This window comes from Sapajus apella, unplaced genomic scaffold, assembly GCF_009761245.1.
Source record: "Sapajus apella isolate SASKATOON/1434 unplaced genomic scaffold, GSC_monkey_1.0 scaffold15, whole genome shotgun sequence".
NCBI classification, from domain to species: domain Eukaryota; kingdom Metazoa; phylum Chordata; class Mammalia; order Primates; family Cebidae; genus Sapajus; species Sapajus apella.
In genome coordinates, this window is record NW_022436955.1 from 6595492 (window position 1) to 6611801 (window position 16310).

General features: G+C 35.4%; 1 pseudogene; it reads left to right on the top strand.

Moving 5' to 3' along the window:
* The first annotated feature begins 9189 nt into the window (after positions 1-9189).
* On the top strand, positions 9190-10768 carry LOC116555828 (annotated as a pseudogene).
* The last annotated feature ends 5542 nt before the right edge of the window (positions 10769-16310 follow it).

A 16310-nucleotide genomic window follows, 5' to 3' on the forward strand; every position in this document is an offset into this window, starting at 1 on the left:
TGGTTCTCTGACACGCTGTAATGGGGCTGAATATCTCAGTCATCCAAACTGTGTAACATAAGTGACATTAAAACACACCCTCCCCAACAAACATACATACATATAAATACAAAAAAAAAGGGAAAAACAAAAACAAGATACAATTTTTATATGAAGCCAATGAGATTTATGAGTTGTTACTGCCATAGAGCCTATCCTGATTAATAAATACTCTATATGCACTTTTTCCAGAAAAATTTATCAATGTGTGTTGTTTCATTTACCCTCTGATGATTGATTTCTTTTTGTATTTTATGCCCGATTTCTTCTCTAACACCGTTAAATGTTTATCCATCTGCCATCCTGACATCAACTGGTAGTGATAATAAAGGTAGTAGGAATCTGTGTACTTTTTCCCACCTAATCCTTCTCTTCTGATATAAGCAAGTTTGGAAAACTAGGAGTCATCTTTTTCCCGTCTCTTTCCCTCATCTGGCAACTGGAGTCTAACTCAGAAGTATGTGAAACTCAAATATTCTTTCCTATACCTTCCACTACCACCCTAACACAGCTATTATTATATTTGGTCTGAATCTCTTCAACAGCATCCTAACTCCCAGAATTAATTTCTGTATCATGTAATCTATTTTCCATAAAGCAGATAAAACAATCTTTTAAAAATGAAACTCTGCCCATACCATTTCTATGAATAAAACTCTTTAAATATTTATTTTTAAAATGATCTTAGACTAAAGACAAAAATCCTTAACATGAACAATTACCTGGACATCATTACACTCTAGTTTCATTTCTCATCTGTTTTCCTACAGGTCCCTAACATTTACCTTCAGGATTCCTTTTATATATCAGAAGTTGCCATGAATTTTGTCACTTTAAGTCCTTGTGCAGGCTATTTTCTTCGTTAGGAATACCCCAGCACACATTGCCTCACTAACCGCTATACATTTGTCAGATCTCAGCCCCACTGCCACCTCTTCAGGGACGTCCTCTCTGAAATTCGCAAGCGATCAGACTATACCATGACTTCTCTCAATACTGGATCATTTTCCATTTTCCTTCAAAGTAACTATTCCAGTGTGATTATTTATTAACACCTGTTTTTATCACTAGACCATAAATTCTATGAAGAGGGGAATACATCTCAATGGATATTCATTTAATATCTCAATACATGGAATAGCGCCTAGATTACAGCAGACTAAATATTTTTGTGAGGAAGGAAGGAAGAAGGAAGGCAGGGAGAGAGGAAGGCAGAGGGAGAGGAAGAAAGGGAGTGACTTAAGGGGACAATCAATATTTGAGTTTCTGTAAGGTAATAAAAAACAGATTTTGATCCAAGGTTTCCTCTTTCACCTACAGAGCAGAGTAAAATTTTAAGCAGTAAAGGTTTACTCATTACAAAATATAATATGTTTGGTTAATGTTGGCTATCAAGGTAAATGTTACAGGATTATTTAAAAATGTTTATATATAATTTTAAATTTTATACTTATATTTATTTAAAAATTTTATATATAATTTTGAATTTTATACTCATAGATAAGAAATTATAATTCTAAGTTAATATATCATTAAAAATCCTTCCATTTTTATCAATGCATATTTCTCTTGAGTTTTCAGTTTCATTTGTGTGTATGTGTATGTTATATTGTGTATATATCACCACCAGCATAAGCAATATGTTCATGCCAAGTGTATCTAACACTAGTCGGACACTTAATACCAAATTAATTTCCCATTGAAGCCACTGCATCTGTGTTTCAATTACTAAAATTCTAAATTTAGTGGAAAATATAAGTATGATTTTTTATTATCATTGCATTAGTATTTCTAGGAGAAACAAGAATAACAACTAAAGTGGTTATTAGGGAAATGGTATTTCAGTGTGAATTTATGCTTACCAAATATAAGTGTCTTATTCAGATGGCATTTATGTGATTGGCTCTATTTTTGGTACAAGCAGTTCAAGATATGAATTTTCCCTTCAAACACAAATATACAGCCATAGCTTCCACTTAGAATCAATCCTTTTATTTTTAACTAGGTTAGGAATTTCTTAGGGTTTAATATTCAAGCCATTTTAAGAAATTTGCTAACTGTCTTCATCAGAATGTTTATCTAAAATATGTATGAATGAACATGCTTTTGGTTAACCCTACTAGTCTCACACGGATTCCTAAGATCCTTTCTACCCACCCCTCTGCACGTGGAAGACATGCCATTCACCTAACCATCCACCCTAACGAGCTAAGGTTGTCAATGCTCCCTTTTCAAGGATGCCCTCTGTTTTCAGCCCAATCAGTAATTTATGTATTGATTTCAAGTAAAATTTTCAGCAGGACTTATAAGGCGGGTACTTGAAAGTACATTCTTCTCTTAACTCTGCAACTAGTAATTTTGATCTTTTTATTCAGGATTAGGGAATTTCCAAATGATTTTGAAATTCAAAATGAACCATATATGTAAATACAGACATTTGGGATGCTTACATTTTTTAAAGTTCTTTTTTTTTTATTAAGCAGTCTATTGCCTTTTGACTCTGCATTATTATTGCAGAAGCCAGAATGGTATCTTGGGAGATAATACACTTCACATTCTGTTTCTATCTTGCATTTTTTTAATGCCTTTCCTCTGCTTCATCAGGTTTAGCTACTACTGTATTTTGTTGAAGAACATAGCAACCTTGAGTGCCTCTTGTGAAACATATATACCCAGAGTTGAAAGGATATTGATTTTAAAGCAATTCCATTAAATAAATATGCAAGTTAATACTGAACTTGGATGTCTCCTGGTAAATAGGTATTATTTTTTCTTATTTTAAAAATAACGAATCTTGCTTTGAATGCAAAATAGAACCCCAAATCCTACATTTCACATGTTATTTGGAATAAAGGCACACACACACACACACACACACACACACAGACATACACACCAAATATGTATAATTTTTTACCAGCTTAATTGATATTTATTATTTAGGTTTCAGCTCCAGTGTCACTTTTTGAGAAAACCTCCCACCTGCTACCACAAAAATGGAAGTATATGTTAAGGTCTCTTTGGTTTTTGCCATGTACATTCATAGAGTCACTATCTTGTCATTTTTAAGATAATCTCAGTTTGACTTTATACATTTATTCATGTGACTATATTTCATTAATGTTCCTCTCTTCATTAGGGTGAACAGAAACTACCTTTCTTTGTCCCCGTTGTATTTCCGAGCCAAGAAGAGGACTAGGCAAGTAGTGAAATTTGACCGACAGGTTTAAATAGATGGACAAATAAATAAAGCATATGATTTTAAACAGGAGATAATTTATCTTCTCAGTGCTCCTTAAATTTACACAAATTGGTATCTGTTTAAGTTCTGTTTTAATTTTTGTTTAATAAGAACCACATAGATGATTGTCATCCTTTAGGAGAACAATCTTTTCGGTTACATTAAAAAAAAAAAAAACACAAACACCCTTTAGCCATTTCTAATGTTAACAGACTGTTAATCTCATCAGAATTCAAGCAATTGTGGTTTATAAGCAGCTCCTACATGGAAAGCTTATTTGAAGAGCAGGATCTGAGAAATAAAAACGGGGAAAATCACTGTTTGATTAGTATCAGAGTAACTCTGCATTTACAGGATTATTTGATTGGTCATTTTCTTCTTTATTCTTTCTCCTAAGCCCACTTGCCCTTTGCTTTTTATTTATTTATTTATTTATTTATTTTTTGGATTATTTTCCAATGGTCCTTCAAGAGGAATCCTCTGGTTTGAAATGCAATAACCTCTGTAAACTGCCTTCTGCTCGCCTTCTTACATTAGATCCCTACAGGTTTCTTTTTTGCAACAATACAGACTCTTTTAAGTAATTGACACCCTCAAGGTGGGTCTGAGTTTTCACTCTTTTAACTAAAAAGAACATAGGTGACTTTGAATATTTCTTCCAGCTCTGGTATTCTGTGCTATAGTTTTATGCAATATGGTAAGTAGACAGCCAGGTATAAGAGTCTTAATAGAATATTACTCCATTGTAAATTTATAGCAACTTACATTTATTCAACAAATGTTTATTGAAAATTTACAACATTCTAGGCATTGTGCTAGGCATGTCTGGCAAAAAGCAAAGGAGAGAATACAGATAAGAGAATGAGAGTTAGTCAGAATTAAGTAATTTCATCATGGTTAAAGGGTTTGTGATGGTGCTGGGATGCAAATTCATGACTGAGACATGGAGGATTTTGCTCAAATCTCAAGCCTTCTTTAATGTTCAAGTCCCATTTTCTCTAAGAAACTTATTGAATGTTGGTCCCTCTTTACTAGGAAGTATGGCTGTCCTCATAGATGGCAAGTGATTGACAGTACTTCTGGTGTTGTGTCTGATAATTCTGAGAATTTTGATACTTCCTGGTATGGTTTGGCTGTGTCCCCACCCAAATCTCATCTTGAACTGTAGCTCCCATAATTCCCACATGTCATGGGAGGGACCTGGTGGAAGGTAATTGAATCATAGGGGCAGGTCTTTCTCATTCTCTTCTTATGATAGTAAATAAGATCACAAGATCTGATAGTTTTATAAAGGTAAATTCCCCAGCACACACTTCCCTTGTCTGCCTCCATGTAAGATACGATTTTGCTTCTCCTGTACCTTCTACCATGATTGCAAGGCCTCCCCGACCACATGGAACTGGGAGTCCATTTAAACATCTTTTTCTTTATACATCACCCAGTCTCGGGCATGTCTTTATTAGCAGCATGAGAACAGACTAATATACTGTCTTCTTTATCACTTAGAAAGCATTGGTGGCTAAGAAATGTTATGCTTATCTTAGATTCAGCACAGCAGATAGTAAGAAGAGAAACATACAAAGAAACAAAAAAAAAATCATAAAGCTTTAAATAGAATGCTCATTTAGTACAAGTTCAATATTGTCAAAATACTTGACCTCATCTGTGAGTTTTCCATTATACAAATGCAAAATGGTCAGATAGAATTTTTAAGAATTGTTGTGATGGAGGCAAGTAAGATGAATGTGTAGAATATGTGGAGTATGTTGGACTTTTATGTGGAGGTGACTAAGAACCACAACACTAACTTCCAAAGCACTAAATGGAAAAGTGGGTCAGCCTTTCTCTTACTTAGATTTGTGCCAAGATGAAAATTTGTTTGAGGGGTATTGTTTAAAATAGTAATTTTTTTTTTTTAAGTTGGCTAGCTTTGGGCAGGATAGAGGCAGCAAAGTGAGAGAGTAGAAGAAAAAAGAGCATGTAGAAAGCAAGTCGGATCCACACTAATTCACCCATAAGATACGATGCTCTCCTGAGAGACAAAAAGCTTTTCATTATTGTAGGATTTTCTCCTTAGTTCAGTCAAAAACGAGCCCTTGTCACATGACCAGAAAAGATTAGGTTTGTAGATACATAAAAGGATGAGAAAAATGGAACTTACTGGGTGAGAAGGAAAAAAAACTCAGCAAGGCAAGAGAGGTTCCTATTAACAGGCTCCCATCTCACAGACTGAATTCCAGGTACCCGCCCCAGAATAGGAGAAGCCAGGCTCCTCTCCACTGCAAAATGGCACAAACTTCCATGGCTCCACCCCAGGGAGCACTGCTCCCGGTGGGCAGGTCAGTGGAAAGTTCTCCAGGGAACACTTTATATTTACCTGTCTCACCACTGTATTTTGGGAATGAAACAACTAGTCTTTTTGCTAAGATGAGAACAGTGCCCGCAGAGAGATGGTGGTGCTCATGGCTCATCCAGCTGCAGGGACGATCCCTGGGACTGTCTGTGGATAGCTTGTAAGATGAAGAACTTTGTCGGTAAGAGAAAGCCCCTAAAATAATATAAGCAGAGACAGGCTGACAAACCCTATGAAGCTTCCCTCCGCCTCCTGTAACAGATGAGGCCATGGGTGCACCACTGACTGAGGAATGCATGAGAAGCCTGGCTTTTCTGCCTTTGTATCACTCCTGCTGATAACTTAACTTGGTGGCCTAGCTGGAGTACACACCATACATCTGACATGGCATGTTATAAAAAGCCAGTGAATGATGTGGGTTGAGTATAGAGAGGTAAGATCTCCATGCCTAGCACCAGGAGAAGAATACTTCTTACTTTCAGAAAGTATGGAAAATGTCCATGTGGGAAGAAGCATGAGAATAGCATTCTGTTATAAGGGGAATCTAGAGAGTAATGGAGGCTACCACCTTGAAGTTATATTTGCAGAGAAATTGAATATGCAAGTCACTAAATTATAATTTTTATTCCACCAAATATGTCTAAAGATTATATTTGAAGGTATAACACAATTTTTACATAAACATTAATGGAAGACAATATCTACATAATCATATCCTCAGTTCTATCAATTTTAGATGAGTATAATTTTTCTACAGTTGTCTTTATTTAACTCAATCTTGAACATTTCCCGATCTTTGAGGAGAAAAGGACAAGACATCACTTTGAAACCATAGAAAATAAAAATCTGGGGCATCCTAAGTTCATTATTTTCTGGAGAAAATCTGACTTTCTTTTTGTTAGTAAATGATTCCCCATCTTGGACTCTCAGAAATAAAGTATATTCCCTCCTGAAATTATATATCTAACTTAGAAATGTAGCCAGGCACTGCCTATCAGGCAATTGCTCATTAAGTATTCAGTTTGCTAAGAGAAAACAGAAGAACTAAATTAGAAGTTGATCCAATTTTAAATCCTTTCCACCATTTTCACATGATTTTTTTGTTGTCCCAAACAAAATCCTTCTTTAGGAAGTAAGTCAGTTAATTAGCTTACTAACCTCCACTTTGACAGTAAAATTATCTAATTATACCAGCTATCAATGCCCAAATAAATTCACCAGCAAAATAGAGGTTAGAAAATAATACTATTGATGTTTTCTACATATAATCAGAGCAGTTTTTGAACTTTCCAATTGACTGTTACAAAAAATTCAGTATTCCAGTAAATTTTTTTATATAAAATGTATTTATCTGCCTACATAATGTAATTTTCTATTATATGAATGACGTTTATATCAGCTAAATTAAACTATCCCCAAGACAAACCTTGTTAACATATTTCAATAATATGTATTTGATGCTTTATAGATTTATGTATAGATATGTATAATATGCATGTATTATACGTGTGTGTATCTGTGTGTAGGTTTGATTAATTTAACAAAAGGATTTTGGTATTTTTTTTTTCTTTTTAAGCACCAAAGCATTTAAAGTAAGCTCATTAATTCCTGGGAAGAGAATTAATTGCAAAAGGTTTAGAAAATTGTAGAAAGATTATTTTTTATACACACACCAAGAATGATGGTTTCCAGGCTCATCAATGTCCTTACAAATGGCACGAAATCATCGTTTTTTATGTCTGCATAGTATTCCATGGTGTATACGTGCCACATTTCCTTGTCCAGTCTATCATCGATGGTACCTTTAAGTCTACTGCAGTTGGACTTACAACTGCCTTTTCCCCCAGGTACTCTGTCCTGGAAAGGTGGAGCTTTACTTATAAGCTCCTGACATGCTGATGCCTTTTTTCAGAGATATCATGTCCAGTAAGGAGGTAGTCTAGTCATAGTCTGCCTGCAAAAGTGTTGCTGAGCTGCCGTGGGCTCTGCCCAGCTGCTGCGTGAACTTCCTTGCAGTTTTGTTTACAGAGGTACAGTTAGTACTGCATCAGTAATGGCGGTCGGCCTCAGTAATCTGTAATATGATTCTTAACCTTTCCTCAAGTGAAAGACTGAATTTTGTTCGTTACAATTCTAATAAAAGCATTTCAATTTTCAACACGTAAGACGTATTAGATACTCTAACTTGTCCTTGGAACAATGCAAAATTATTTATGTTTTGTTTTCCCCCTCAGGAGCTTACTCAAGTAAACTCTTATTCAAAAGTTACAAATATAAGAAAAAATGTTCTTGGAAAAAATATTCTGAAGCCCAAAGGATCCTTCAGGAATTTTTGCTTTCTTTCTTGAAACCCAGTCTAAGTTGAAGATTTTCACCCTCCACATTATTCTGGTGCTTTATCTTCTGCCATGTATTTTACACCATTTTATGTGTAAAAAGGGCCAATGGTTTAGAGAGGCTCAGCCACTATCAACATTGTAACTAATAATTAGAGAGAGTTTTCCAGGAATTATGCTCTGTGATTTGCACAAAACAGTCTGATCCTTCAGACTAAGACTCACATCTATTTGTGTACAGATGAAAAAATTGGGAGTCCAGAAACCAAAAATAAATCAACAGCAGTAAAAGCAAAAATAAAAACAATGATCAAAGAAATGGTGCAATTATTCAACTTCAAAGTCTCAGAATTCCACCATGTTGCATCTCCAGGAGGCTACAAGTGACGTTTTTATGCAGAGGTGTTCAAATATAGGAACAAATCCCTATAACACTTGGCATCACTTTCGTTGTAGAAGTTATAAACAATAACTCAATTTGTGTTTTCTTTTGCATCTATAATTCAAGCATGAAAGTCCTTGTATATCTTTGGGCTTGTATTTGCTGGTTGGGTTTATGTTCAACTCTGCAATCAAAACTACAGATGTGATCTAGATAAAAATGTCCTAATATCTAAACTTGTATTTTGTTTGAAAGACTACCCTCTCAAAGAGCTAAATAAATAAATAAATAAAATTCAAAACCATACTTTTATTGAGAAAAATGTACACACACAGAGGACATATATAAAAAGTAAACTGACACAAGAACAGAAAATCAGACACCATGTGTTCTCACATAGATGGGTGTTGAACGATGAGAACACATGGACACAGGGAGGGGAGCCTCACACATTGAGATCATTGTTGGGGGCAGGGGAGGGACAGCAGGGGGTATGGAGGTTGGGGATGGATAACATGGGGTAAAATGCAAGATATAGGTAGCGACGAAGGGATGGAGGCAGCAAACCACCTTGCCATTTATGGACCTATGCAACAATCACTCATGGTCTGCTCATGTACCCTAGAACCTAAAGTACAATAATAATAAAAAAAATTCTACATAATAAAGGTGTCCACAGCTTATGTAGTAATTTGATATAATAAGGAACTTCTCGACATGGTCTTTGAGCTCAGTCTAGGTGCACGCTTTGAGTGCTGCAACCCCACAGCGTCGGATCCCTGCATCGCCTCTTGTGGAAGCCCCAGCTTTCTTTGAAGCTTTCTCCCTTTGTCTTTGAAACACGTCCACCAACAAGAATGCTGATATACCAGCTGCCCATCTTAACCGATTTAAGAACAAGGGAAAAGACAGTACAGAAATGAGGTGTTGCAGAATAGAAGTCAATGTGGAGCTGAAGAAAGCTATGAAGGATGACCAGATGTTGAAGAGGAGAAATATAAGCTAATTTCTTAATGATGCTACTTCTCCACTACAAAAAACCCGCAACCACCAGGCCACTGTAAATTGGTCTGCTGATCACATTGTCAAAGGCATAAATAGCAGCAATGTGGAAAATCAACTCCAAGCTACTCAAGCTGCCAGGAAATTACTGTCTAGAGAAAAAGAGCCCCCATAGACTACAATCTGGGCTGATTTGATTCCAAAATTTCTGTCCTTTTTGGGCAGAACTGATCATTGTCCCATTCAGTTTGAATCTGCTTGAGCACTCACTAACACTGCTTCTGGGACATCAGAACAAAAACAAGAGGTGCCATCCCAGCATTCATTTCTCTGTCAGCATCTCCCCATGCTCACATCAGTGAAAAAGCTGTATTGGCTCTAGGAAATATTGCAGGTGATGGCTCAGTGTTCCAAGACTTGGCTACTAAGTAACGTGCAGTTGATCTACTGTTGGCTCTTCTTGCAGTTCCTGATATGTCATCTTTAGCATGTGGTTACCTATGTAATCTTACCAGGAATCTTTCAAATCTTTACTGCAACAGGAATCCTACCCGCCCCCCACCCCTTTAGATGCTGTTGAGCAGATTCTTCCTACCTTAGTTTGGCTCCTGCAACATGATGATCCAGAAGTATTGGCAGATACCTGCTGACTATTTCCTACCTTACTGATGGTTCAAATGAACGAATTGACATGGTCATGAAAACAGGAGTTGTGCCCCAACTCATGAAGCTTCTAGGAGCTTCTGAATTGCCAATTGTAACTCATTCATTAAGAGCCATAGGGAATATTATCACTGGTACAAATAAACAAACCCAGTTTGTGATCCATGCAGGAGCACTTACCATCTTTCCCAGCCTTCTCACCAACCCCAAAACTAACATTCAGAAGGAAGCTACATGAAAATATCAAACATCATAGTTGGCCATCAGGACCAGATACAGCAAGTTGTAAATCATGGATTAGTCCCATTCCTTGTCAATATTGTCTCTAAGGAAGATTTTAAGACACAAAAGGAAACTATGGGCTGTGACCAACTATACCAGTGGTGGAGCAGTTGAACAGATTGTGTACCTCATTGTTTGTGGCAAAATAAAACTCTTGATGAACCTCTTAACTGCAAAAGATACTAAGATTATTTTGGTTCCTCTTGATGCCATTTCAAATATCATTCAGGTTGCAGAGAAACTAGGTGAAACTAAGAAACTTAGTATAATGATTGAAGAATGTGGAGGCTTAGACAAATTGAAGTTCTGCAAAACCAAAAAATGAGTCTGTGTATAAGACTTCATTAAGCTTAATTGAGAAGTATTTGTCTGCAGAGGAAGAGGAAGATCAAAGCGTTATGCCAGAAACTAGCTCTGAAAACTATACTTTTCACATGCAGGATGGGACTCCTGGGACCTTTAACTTTTAGACCGTGTAGCTGAGGCATAAATTTGTTGTGTACTATGTTTGATATTTTGTCTTATTGTTTCTGTACTAAGAACTCTTTTTAAATGTGGTTTGTTATTGTAGCTTTTTACACTGAAACTATACTTGAACAGTTCCAACTGTACATACTTGTATGTACAGATACTGTATGAAGCTTATCTTCTGACTAGGTTTCTTATTTCTGTGTGGAATTTCATATCTTTTAGCATCCGGTAAATAAACATTAAAGTCCACCCTTTTCTTTACTTCAAAATACATAATAAATAAACAATGAACTTCTGCCATTTCTGCCAAGTCCCTGCAGGCTGTTTACATTCCTGCCTCTTTATCTTTCTTTACCCACACACTTCCTCTTATGCAGATTGCTCCAGCCACATGGTCTTCTTGAATATAGTGCCATCTTTTCTGCCATTTTTTTTTTTTTTTTTTTTTTGTCTAGAAAAAATTCCTCCTGGCTCTTCAAATAGTTGGCTCTTTTTCAGCATAAATACTACTTTTTCAGAGAGGCTTTCCCTGATGTCTTAGGTCAGGTTTGTCAGATGATGACTTGTAGAGTAACCAACCATCTTAGTTTGCCTGGGATTGTCCTAGTGTGTGCTCACAGTCTTGGGCAAACTGAGACAGTAGGTCACCATAGATCTGTTAGGGAAGAGCTCCCAAGGAGTTTCTGCCGAAAGTGTGGGGAAGCAAGAAAGGAAAGAAGATACTAAAGTTCAATGGAAGCTTGAACTCGATCACATAAGGGAAATACAGAGTGTAAAGTAAACTCAGAGTTTTTCCCCAGTGGAATCAAGCGCTTTAAGCTTTTGTAATCCCATGGAAGGTGCCCATCAATGTTTAGCAGGTTGCCTGGCAGTGGCCATGAAGGAAGTACATTTTCAGGAAGGTCCTCTTTTTTTTCCTGGTAATTTAGGCAAAGAATTCCATTAGCCCAAAGGCAGGTTTCTGAAGAAAATTATAGGTATGGGTCATTAGAAGCAAAGGCACGCTGAAGCTGGAGAGAAGAACACAAACAATTTTTTCCCATTGGAAACACCTTTCTTTCTTCGGTCCTGCCATGTTCATTGCTTTACTATCTTCAAGACACATATCAATACTTGACATTATCCCATGACATTATATATAGATATATAGATATATGTCTGAATCCATATCCATATTCATGTTCAAATCTATCTATACTCATTTATATATCGATGTGGGAATATTTTAATTACTCTTTTCTGCTGCTAACATTTAGCTCCAAGAAATCAGTAACCCTATTTATCCTGTTCACTATCCAATATGTGACAATTGCTCAATAAATACTGGAAAAAACAATACATTAGTTCACTTGGTAAACTGTAGTATTTCAGCAGAATTAAGAAGCAGCATAGTCTTTGACTTAACTGCTTTATCTCAATTCTAATGTACCTGTTTATTTTCCATTTGCTTTTTATTTTTTACAGTTGCGTTGAAAAAAATACAGTTTCTGCCCAGCCATTCTTTAAACCTTCCTTTCTTTTTGTTTGCTCCTATTTATTTTCCTTTAAAAATATCCTCACTCAGATAGTCGAGGTTAATCCTAAGATAATAAGCTCTGGAGCATTTTAGAGTGCATAATTTTGGAACTTATATCTGCTACTTGCTATGTGTATGACTTTGTGTTAATTTTACTCAACCGTAAAATGAGGGATATGGAACCCATCTCACGAGGTTATAATGAGAGTTAAATAAATTAATATGTTTATAAGCAATTAGATGGTGCCTAGTACATAAAAAACACTTAAATATTACTACTGCCAATCATTGATAAAATATTGATTTTCTACATTGACTTTGTGTCATTGTGGATTATAGTTTTATTCTAGTCTGTTATTTTATTTTAAGTCATCTTACTGAAATTGTATTTATAAAATTAGATTTCTCAATAAGTATTAGAGTAAATTTATCATTCAAAAACACACACAGTCTTACACTTGCATTCTCAAGACACAAAATGTAAAAAGTTTTTATGTAGTTCATCAACCTCTTGGGAGAAGCTTGTTCAGAATTCACTGAAATAACTCTGAGGTCTCAATGAGATGGTGAACAGAGTGATAGATTGTTGTCTTCTCATTTTTGTCAGGCACTTAGAATTCCCTTGATGGTTTATTACAGTTAAGATGATTTTACTTGTTATATGAGAAATGCATCACTGTGATTACTTAAAAATGTTTTTGCTTTGCTAGTTCTAAAGATTGGTATACTTTTCCTATCACTCTTCGTAATATAATTGTGAAAAGCTTTATTTTTAAAAATTTTAGACAATATATATAATGCTTTAAAGCATAAATAACATTTTCACTCTTTGAGCATACTATTTGTATTTGAAAAGTAAATGAGCAGACTTATTAGCATATTAACATAACTATTAATTATGTAACACCATTGGATGCTGATGGCATCGCACTAGATTCTTTTAAAAACATATGTGCTTTAATATATAGATTATAAATATTTGAGAAGCTGTATTAGTGTACTATTTGTGGTTGAAGGACTTAGAGACAGAGTGCCTACTCCACCTCTATCAGTGAGAGCTTAACAAGTCATGACTTCTGTTCATGTTTCAATTTCCCCATCTGTAAAATAGAGATGAAGATAGCACTTATTGTTAGAATTGTTATAAATTTTAAATGGTTAAATTCATGGAAATAACTGAAGTGGTATGGCATAGCACTTGGCACATAGCAAGTATAATTTAATATGTAGTCGTTTTTATTAATATATCAAAATCCTCTGCAATTTATTTTATTCATTTGCAATATGAGACAAATGGACTGAGAGCACTCCTCTGTATATACATTTCTTAGAAAAGTGAATTTTCTGTTGTCCATTTCTGATTGTTTTTTATTCTTAAAACAAGCAATATAAGTAAAGAGTGTGATATAGAATCATAAGTTTTGGGATCTAATATCGACTTTACATTATTAGTTATGTGCCCTGGAGAAATATACCCTCCCTGTGGTTCAATTTTATGATCTCCAGAAAAATATAGTAATAACTCCATAAAAGAGTGTTTACGAGATTTAAATAAAATGACCTTAAAACAGCAGAAATTGTTGACAAACTTCTGTTGAAAAAGTTGTACTTATAATTTTTTGATCAATGAAGATATATTCATTTTTTTAATTTTTGAAGTTTAATTTTTATTCCTGATATACTTGTACTTCCCTTAGAAGCATATCATTTTTAGTTAGTGTTCATAAAATGTTTAAAAACTTTGATAACTCCATATAATCTCTGGAGTTATTTTCCTAGCCTAATATTCTAAAATGAGAATAGCAAATAAAATAACTCTGTTTGCCAACATTGATCTGCTGGTAGTGTCTGCCTGGCAATGCAGTAAGTTGAGGATTCTGAGGTCCTACTTGAAGAGACTGTTGTGAGTCACTACACCTGCTATGGTTGTGGAGGGAGCCTTTTCTGTTGCCCTTAATTACAAAGTATGATTTAGCTATTAATAGCAAAGAAAGGCAGAAATTCTGGAAGGGATTTTGGTCCAAAGAGTTATAGCTAGAAGAAGGACTTAAGTTCAGCAAATTTTTTTCTTTGAAAACCTCTCCAGTGGATTTGTAAGGTGGCTAATTGAGAATAAGACTGAGGCATCCAGGAAATTGCCTAAACCCATTGTCATATTTCAATTTCTGCTCGTCTTGCTATGGACAGTTACAACATTTACTAAATCCAGAAACACAAAAAGAAAATACTTTAAAAAAATATCTACTACTTTGATGATTTCTGTAGAGGCCTTTGGGCTTTTCCATAAATATATTTTACTGCCAAATTGCATTTTGCTTAATTCCTTCATGACATGCTTTAAAATAAATTCTTTAGAATGGAATGGTGGGAATTTTTAATATCAATCTGCAAATACATTTTTAAAGATCTCAGAAAAACTCCACTTTTTATGCTGAAATTCATTTGCTGATGATTTAAGCTCAAAACTTAAATATGGTATTTAAGAGCCTGGTAAACACATTCCAACAAATAAGTGTATGAACCAATTATATCTTTATGCCTCATTGATCAGTATGTGAAGAGCTGGGCTGAGAGAATATCTGCAGCTAATTTGTACATTATAACTTTAAATTCTTTTCTAAAGAACCTTATATAAACAGGAATGGTTGCCTTTTCAGAACCTGCTTTAATTTAAATTCTAATACAGTTTAAATGTGTTATCCTCCCACCACCCTGCCACTTCTCCAAAGCTTCACTCTCCCCACCACCATTCAATTTTTATTATTGTTGGATCCATGATGACACTCTCACTCTCAAGAATTTGATAAACTTTTTGCTCCAAATTAAATTGGAAAACCAAAGAAAATTCTATGTACTTGAAACAGTTATTTATTACCAAATGAGGAGGTCAATGGAGACAGCATAACTTAGCTACAATGGAAACAATGGAACTAGAAAAGACAATGCAATAGGACTAAAAGGTGCTTAGATCATAGGTATTTCAATAGGACTATGATTGGAAGGGTGTAAAGGTTTTCTTTTTTTGTTGCTGGCAATGGGAGGATGTTGTTAAATTTTGTGGGTTGAAGTGCAGCTAATTTATGAACTATTATTGTATGTCAGACTTTGTGTCCACATTTTGTTTATATTATTCAAATTAATTAATCCTCAAAAATGCTATCAGAAGTTTTAGTAGGGTTTGGTGTGATGACTGAGGTCTGTATTCCTAGCACTTTGGAAGGCCAAGGCAGGCCTTGGGTTCAGGAGTTTGGGACCGGCCTAGGCAACATAGCCAAAACTCACTTCTATAAAAAAATACAAAAATTAGTTAAGCATGGTGACACATGCTTCTAGTCCCAGCTATTTGGGAGGCTGAAACAGGAGGATCATTTGAACCTGGGATGTGGCAGTTTCAGTGAGCTAAGCCAGTGCCATTGCATTCCAGCACGGACAACAGAGCAAGAGGAGACCCTGTCTAAAAAACAAATGTTTATTAAATTATTATTACCTCCTATTGACAAGGAAACTTAGTTTTATAAATAACATGAAATACCTGTGGAAAGAAAGGAAAAAAAGTGGGCTGCATAAAGAGAGACAAGGATCTTTTCCCGAGAACTGACAGAAATTTCCATGGGACACAGTATTCAGAATGATTATCCCCTCCCCACTTAATTTGAGTCTGTAGGTCCTACTTGTGAAAATATAGTTGAGAATAATATTTGATAGGACTAATTAAAGGCACCTTCCAACATTGGCCAGGTTGGGTTGGATTACCTTGACAGCCCTGAAGACAGTAACAAATAAGGGAGGCAAAAAACACACACACAAAAAGAGTAAAAATGATATTATAACTGAGACCTCTGGAGAGCTACTAATAATTTCTATAAGATGGTACCCGGAACACTTTTACACTGTTGGTGGGAGTGTAGATTAGTTCAACCGTTGTGGAAGACAGTGTAGCGATTCCTTAAGGACCTAGAAATAGAAATTCCATTTGACCTAGCAATCCCATTACTGGGTATATATCCAAAGGATTATAAATCGTT